Genomic DNA, 8,724 nt, shown 5'->3' on the forward strand with positions numbered 1-8,724 from the left:
GTTTTTATTCAATCATTCACTTATTGTTATGAAGTAGAAGGAAGGAACTGTAAATATTTAAATCTTCGATTTAGCTCCATATTTTACAGGGTTGCCTCGCTTGATATCATTAACTAATCGATTTGCTTTGCTCCCGTCCCACGACTTCACTCCGATCAATGATACAGTATACCAGAGCTGCCTACTTGAAAATGTTAAAATTCGTAGTTTTCAATGGAAAAAATGAAAAGTCATTATAAATAGATTTATAAATCAAGAATTTTCCATCACTATGATCCACAAATGCACCTAAGTCCTGAATAAAGGATCTTAATTACGAGCTTACTATCCAGCGTCGTCCTCGATCATTGACGTTGGCTGCCATAGGTGCATCTAGATATGTTGGCTGCCGATGCCCGCACTCTGCGATGGCAAATGTCTGCCCATTCCTTTCGTCTGTTGACGGTATCGTATAGCTCTCTTCCATTCATCTCTATCCATTCTAGGATATTTTTTATATCGATTTTTATATGATTAGGCCTAGGTATTCCCCTCCTTCATATCTAAGGAACTAAAGTTTCCTTTTCAAAAAGATTTATCGAGTCAAAGAGGCGAATGCAGCTCTGTAGCTGTTGTCAGAAATTCGTAATTTTACGAATTTTTCGTAGTGCTAGGCAGGTCTGAGTATACCCGTTGCTCCAATAGGCCGATATCCAATCCGTTCACTTTGCGTTTGTGTAAAACCACTAGCATAGTTTCTGTTTAAAGAGAGAAGAGTGTCAGGTATATTTGATGCATGTAGTGTATAATATTATTATAATGTAGTTACAGCGCTATATAACATTTCAGAATTATTATATAACAAAGTAGGAGAGAGAGAGAGGGAGAGAGAGAGAGAGAGAGAGAGAGAGAGAAAGAGAGAGAGAAAGAGAGAAACGAGGAGGGAGAAAGAGAGAGGGATAGAGAGAAAGAGAGAGAGAGAGAGAGAGAGAAATGGAGAGAGAGAGAGAGAGAGAGAGAGAGAGAGAGAGAGAGAGAGAGAGAGAGAGAGAGAGGGAGAAAGATTCCAGTTATGATATCAATTATATTTGTTTTAGATGACTTTTTCTTTTCTTATTTATCTATCTATTTATTTATTTATTTAATTATGTTTGTCTCATTATTTTCTTAATTTAATATTTATTTAATTATTTGCATATTTATCCATCAATTTATCTATTTATCTATTCATTTATTCATACATTCATTCATTTGCTTTTTTATTTACGTGTTACATAAACGTTCTTATTATAAATTAAATTGGTGAAAGTTATAAATAAGCTTCAACTTGAATTTTGTAAAAGTAACACGTAACATGTAGAACGAGATATGGCGTCTATTGGGCGATAATACAGTCTTTTTTTTTCGACAGAGACAACGCTGTTAACGGCCGGGTACTTATTTTACATCTGAGGACGATGAGAGAATGTGAGTAAAGAGCTCTTTTTTTAGGACACAACTATGCGGCGAGCGAGGCTCGAACAATGGATCGCCCGATCCGAAAGCGAGTGTCATACCACAATACATCATAGCGATTGAACAACCAAGGCCTCATTCAATTCTTTATCTTATGTTAAAAGCTAAGTATTTATTGAAAGCTGCCATAAGCCACAATTTAGAAGATGGATTTTGGCGATTATTAAGATAACGATTACGTTCCCAACCCACAGCGGTCGACCAAAACGTAGAAGAAAACGAAGATCTATTCTCAGATTCTGAGAACAGGTCTTCGTTTTCCTCCACGTCGGTGGTCGATCGTTGTCGGTTGGGAACGTCTAAATCTTCGTTTTCTTTCACGTCGATGGTCGATATTTGTAGATTGGGAAGTCTAAATCTTCGTTTTCTTCCACGTCGATGGTCGATATTTGTAGATTGAGAACGTCTGAGAACAGATCTTCGTTTTCCTCCACGTCGTTGGTCGCTCGCTGTAGACTGGGAACATCTGAGGACAGATCTTCGTTTTCTTACACATCGTTGATCGATCGCTGTAAGCCGGTGTAGCACGCCAGAATGACTCTATCGCCAAAAAGACTCTAGAGTTAAATTGGCGTACGCGAGACAGTCTCTAGAGTTAGCCTCGCGGCCGCGAGACTGTTTCTAGAGTGTGCCTCGCGTACGCCAATTTAACTCTAGAGTCTTTTTTTGGTAGAGTCATTCTCGCGTGGTACACCGAAACTACCGTGTCAGCACTAGATTTAAAAAACATAATTTTTGGAAATACTGTGAATTCATCTCTTACTTTGTGAAGCTGTTGTTTTGTCCTTTTTTTTAATTAAAAAAATATTTTGTCGGTAATAAGGAAAAGTCAAATTTTAGGATGGTTTCAAAAAAAAAGACTCTAGAGTTAAATTGGCGTACGCGAGGCACACTCTAGAGTTAGCCTCGCGGCCGCGAGATTAGCTCAAGAGTGTGCCTCGCGTACGCCAATTTAACTCTAGAGTCTTTTTTTGGTAGAGTCATTCTCGCGTGGTACACCGGGAACATCTTCGTTTTCTTCCACGTCGTTGGTCGATCGCTGTAGGCTTGGAACGTAATCGTTAACTTGCTATTGATTCCACAAGGCCGTGTGTTTTGCAACATGGCCCACCGAATTCCAAGCATAAGCACATTTTTCGTCTGGGATAACACCGGCTATATCGTCTATAAATAAGATATCATATCAACTATGCTTTGGATTATCAAACCGTTGGATCCTGTCCAACAGTATCTAGATCTATATCAATCAATTCTGCTCCACATTGGAGGAATAAGAGATAAACATCTAAGGCACTCCGTGGGAAGAAAGTTAACTACAATTATAAAAATAATATAGGGCCTATCGTCATTAAAGAATCCGTTGTGTGGGTGATTTTTGTTTTGTTTATTTTTTTTTTTTTTTTTTTTTTGTTTGTTTGTTTTTGTTTTTTGTTGTTTTTTTTTTTTTTGGGGGGGGGGGGGGGGGGGGGTTCGGGTTTTTTGGGGGGTTTCGTTTTGTTTGGTTTTGTTTTAGGTTTTGTGTGTGTGGTTTTTTTTTTCCTGTTTTTTTTATTGTTTGTTTTGTCTTGTTTTTGTATTTTGTGTTTTGTTGTTGCCCAAGGTATGTCCAAGAGGTTTGGAAATTCTCTTAAGAATTCATCTTGTTGATGGGCCGCCCCTGTCTAACAATTAGAATCTGAACTGTATCAACGATTATTAATTCAAAAGTGAGTGTTGTTAATCAACTTCGTTGTTTTGAACAAAAAACATCTATCCAACACAACGCAATATTGTATGATGTCTGAATTAAGCTCGATCCATCAGTAAGTATTGTGCTATTTCATTTATTTTTTTTTTTTTTTGGTTCTCAATCAATTAACAACAACAACAACAAAAAAGGAAAGCGGGGGGGGGGGGGGGGGGGTCAGCGCTGCTCAGCGGTGGGGCCTTTGCTTCGTACCCTAAAGGTACCGAGTTCTAATACCCGCTGCGATGAGCAAGTCTCGCCTCGCCCTGCCCAGTTCAATTTGCGGCACTGTACACCTGCTAACGCCTGGGTTAATCCAGTCTTCCCATGTAATAGACCTAGAGACAAATTTTCCCTATGGGATAAATAAAGTAAATTTTATTTTTATTATTTTATGTATGTAATCTGCTCTTCCCCCCCCCCCCCCCCCCCCCTCCCCCCACCCCGCCTTTCCCATTCCCCTAACTCGCTGACCATAATACTATTATTATTATTAGTGGTACACCTCAGGCACCTGTTATGTAAATTCTGCCGGCGACTGGTCTGCCAGTGGTAACGAGAACGAGACTGGCACAAAACTAATCGATGGCCTGGCAACATGAACAGATCGTCATGAGGGACGTTATGTCACTCCAGCGTTACATAATAGATACACACATACTTGATTGAGCCAATGAAATAACGAGATGATCTATGCCGTTTCTATTGCTTATGTGTACAAAATATTTTTTCCACATATTCGTCAATATTTGTTGACAAGCGCTGTTCATTCATATATATATATATATATTTTTTTTTTTTTTAAAGATTGGGCTTTTATATAGCGCAATATCCACTAAACGTACTCAAAGCGCTTTACAATGAGTCCCTGGCCAACAGCAACATTTAACATGTAGGACGAAACTTGACGCCTGTAAGGCGATATTACATTTTCTTTGCAGACAGAGACAACGCTGTTAACGGCCAGATACTTATTTTACACCTAAGTACGGTGAAGAATGTGAGTAAAGAGCCTTTTTCAAAGACTCAACTATGCGCCGAGCAAGGCTCGAACCCAGGATCTTCCGATCCAAAAGCGAGTGTCATACCATTAGACCACATAGCCGCACATTAGTTATGTGTAGCTCCAGTGTTTATATGAGCCCAAGTTAAAGCAGAAAACAGTAAATAGTAAATCCCAAGGGTCTTCAGTTCTTGTGTTTAATCAAAGGCCTGTAGAAGTCATACATATTATATTAGCGTGGCTCAGCGGTACGGTCTTTGCGTCATACTCAAAAGGCACCGAGTGCGACTACCCGCCTCGTTGTGTGGCCTTGAGCAAGTCACCTCGCCTTAGCTCACTTTGCGGCGCCGCACTGCGACTAACGCCTGGGTTATTCCAGTCTTCTCGTAGAATAAGACCCTAAAGACAAATTTCCACTTGGGGATGAATAAAGGGAATTTATTCTTTATTTACTTTTTATTTATATTACAAGGGTATAATTTTGTTGAATAATATAGTTTTGGATCTTGTACTTAACAATGTATTTACAGTGGGACATAGAGCTAAAAATGATGCATTGCATTATTAATGCCATTCTCTATGCCTCTATGATAGTTAAACGTTAAATAGACCACATCAGTGATACATTGTGCATGCGGTGGTGTAGTGGTGACAGAGACAGATAAACACTAGAAGTTACATTATAAGTAATCGCATAGACATGAATGGATTCCAATGGTCACAACACGCATTCCATTAGTAAATAAATGGAAACCATCCCTTTGGCGAGAGACTATCGATCAACTATATGGCACAATGGACTTCCCAAGCTGCCTCTTCAACTATTGTCCGCCTACGTTTGTGGTGGCAAGAATGTAAAAATGCTTTGACTTATAAATTATGTAGAGGCCTTACGAGATTAACTCTCTCCTTACCAGCCATTTTCAGGATTTTCCCCAAAACTTCACACCCAACTTACACAAAAATATATTTGTTATCACTCAAACACAATAGCAGTAAAGTTCTTGCGATACAGAATTTCCTTAGCAAAACATGCTCTACAACACACAGTTCATTTTCCTTAAATGTTATGATTTACAAAAAAAAAAAAAAATTGAATAAGAAAAATGTTGGTTGTATCGTAACGAATGTGACAAATTTCCTATGCGTGGTAAGGAGAGGGTTAAGCTGCTGTGACATTTATGGATGGCACACTCGCATACATTAACAGTTAACAAACATTCAGAATCTGAGGGCAGTCAAAGCAACGGAGGTTGGGCATAGGTTTTTATTGAATTGAGATGGACGGCGAACTACTTTTTACTTGCATGATTGAAAGCGATAATAAATTTTTCTTTAAGATTATTAGTGGGTCCCGATAGCTCAGTTTGTAGAGCACTCGCTTCACATCAAAGCCCCCCCCCCCCCCCCCCCCCCCCCCCCCCCCCCCCCCCCCCCCCCCCCCCGAACCCCCTGTCCATCCAGAAAATATTGGGTAGTGGGTCAGTTTGAACTGATAGTGAATGAATTGTTAGGCTATGTAAGTCTAGCGGTATGACACTCTCCTTCAGATCGGAAGGTCCTGGATTCGAGTCCAGAGCGGCTCGCAGTTGAGTCCTTGGAAAAGACTCTTTACTCACATTCTCTCACCGTACTCAGATGTAAAATGAGTACCTGGCAGTTAACAGCGTTGTCTCTGTCCGAAAGGAATATGTGATATCGCCTGACAAGCGTCATGTCTTGTCATACATGTTAAATGTTGCAGTTGGCCAGGGGCCCCTTTGAGCACGTTTAGTGGATATTGCGCTTTTTTTAAGTACATATGTATGCAATGATAACAATATCTTTACTTTGTTTCAAAATCTGTTTACTTCAAGTTAATGACTTAAGTAAACGCGATTCTGAAATCAGACCCAAAAGTGGAGAGAAAGAGAGAGAGAGAGAGAGAGAGAGAGAGAGAGAGAGAGAGAGAGAAGAGAGAAGCAGAGAGAAGAGCAGAAAGAGGAGAGAGAAGAGAGAGAGAGATGAGGAGAGGAGAGAGAAGAGAGAGAGAGAGGAGGAAGAGAGAGAGAGAGAGGAAGGGGGAGGGAGAGAGAGAGAGGAGGAGGAGGAGAGAGAGGAGAGAAATAGAGAGAAAAATAAAGGATGAAAGTGAAAGGGTACACGAAATGTCAATTTGGAAACACCCACTCGTTGTCTGTTGTCATGGATACTGGAGAACAGGACTTGTTGATTGTCTGCTTTCACCCACGTAAAACGACAGATGTCCGTAATGGGTTTGAGATGGAGAGGAGAAGGAAAAGGAGGAGGGAAAGAAGAAGAAGAAGTAGAAGAAGAAAAAGAAGATAATAATAATAATAATAATAATAATAATAATAATAATAATAATAATAATAATAATAATAATAATATAAAAAAAAGAAGAAGAAGAAGAAGAAGAAGAAGAAGAAGAAGAAGAAGAAGAAGGAGAAGAAGAAGAAGAAGGAGGAAGGAGAGAGAGGAGGAGGAGGAGGAGGAGGAGGAGGAGGAGGAAGACGATGAGGATGAGGAAGAGGAGGAGAAGAAAGGGGAAGAGGAGGAGGAAGAGGAGGACGAGGAGGAGGCGTTGGAGGAGGGGGAGAGGGGAAGGAGGAGGTGGTGGTGGTGGAGGAGTAGGAAGAGGAGGGGGAGAAGGAGGAAAAGAGTAGGAGAAGAAGAAGAAGAAGAAGAAGAAGAAGAAGAAGAAGAAGAAGAAGAAGAAGAAGAAGAAGAAGAAGAAGAAGGAGGAGGAGGAGGAGGAGGAGGAGTAGGAGGAGGAGGAGGAGGAGGAGAAGGAAAAGGAGAAAGTGTGTTGTTTTCGTTTTGTTTTGTTTTGTTTTTGTTTGTATTTTGTTTTTTTAAAACAGATTTCATATGCTTAAGATACTAAGTTCCAGAAGAAAGAGAAATCTTGAGATCTTCAAAACATCTAGACACATGCACAGGACAACAAAATCACGGCTAAAAGGTATCCACTAAAATAATTACAAAAGAAGCAGTTAACTTTACCAGCAGATGATTTACAAGAGAGAAAAACTATGTATCTCCAACTCCTGAAAAATAATACATTTTGACTTTGACCGTTTCCCTCTCGGCCAAGAATCATAGAAAGGATATAGCTAAACCAACCAGCCCCGTTTCAGGACAAGAATCGAAAGCCACGTGAATGGCAAAAATATATTTTGGGGGAAAGGAGAGACAAAAAGAGTTGACCCCATATGCCCCCTGCATCCCCATCTCCCCACAACTACCAACCGACCAGGGGTGTTGTTCGTGACCCGCCGACTCCAAACGGTATCAATATGGGAATGGTTAATGAGTTGGGAAATAGATAAAAGTCCCTAATTCATCCCAAAAGGGAAACTTTGTTTTAGTTTCAAGTTCTATTCCAAGAGAAGACTGGAATAACTCTGTAAATTACAGTGGAATTCGCATATACAGTCAACACTCATAAAGTCAACATCTTTTGTTGGTCCTAGATCTTCTGTTCTATATTCAAAGTGTATTCCATTTATAATGGGTAAAGTCAACCTTGATCAAAGTCAACCAATTTTTTTTTGGTCCGGCCGTTTGGGTTTATTTGGATTCCACTGTATGTACGTATATGGAGGAAAAGTAGGAAATTAGCTATATTTTGAGTTCAATCTAGAAAATTTGGCGGGTGTTAAAAATTAAATTGATCGGTGCTTGGATCATGAGCATTAATTTGTGAAAGAAGACCATACTTGCTTAAGGAAAGAACAACTATGTCCCTCTCGGCAAAGGGTGTCAGCAAAGGCCCAAATAAAATTGAGTGGTCCCATTTTAGGCCAATGCTAGTCTCTGTGTGACTGTTTTTCTCCTGATATTAAAGGCATGACCCGAACAAAACCAAATGGTTTCACTTTAGGGCAAGACCATAGAGTCACGTGGAAAAGAATGGTATAGAAGTAGAAAAGAGCAGGTCTAGCAAAACAAATAATTGCCTGGCCAGAAAGCAAACATTCTCAAGCACGGAAAGTAGAAATAGAGAATGATATCTGCAACGGAAGTTCATAGGGTTATTTAGGTTGGCGCCAATAAAATGGCCCCCCCCCCCCCCCCCCAACCGCCACAGAGAGAGAGAGAGAGAGAGAGGAGGAGAGAGAGAGGAGAGATGAGAGTGAGAGAGGAGAGAGAGAGAGAGAGGAGAGAGAGAGTAGAGGAGGGAGAAGAGAGAGAGAGAGAGAGAGAGAGAGAGAGAGAGAGAGAGAGAGAGAGAGAGAGAGATTTGATTATTTGCATTCATGGACTTTTTGCGTTCGCGGCACTTTCAGGTCATTTGACCGCCAGTAAAAAGGGGGTCAAAAGAAAAACTAAAATTTAAATGAAGAAAACTGGAATCTATGAAAAAGAACAATAAGTAGAGGGGGCGAGTTCAACAGAAATCGTAAGCTGCTTCAATAGCAAGTAAGGTCTGCTTCCTTGTAGTTAGTCTGAAACAATTTTAAAGGAAAAAATAATCAAATCTCAAGAAAAGATACAG

This window comes from Berghia stephanieae, chromosome 3 (assembly GCF_034508935.2).
Source record: "Berghia stephanieae isolate SIO BIC M18660-M18661 chromosome 3, UCSD_Bste_1.3, whole genome shotgun sequence".
Taxonomy (NCBI): Eukaryota; Metazoa; Mollusca; class Gastropoda; order Nudibranchia; family Aeolidiidae; genus Berghia; species Berghia stephanieae.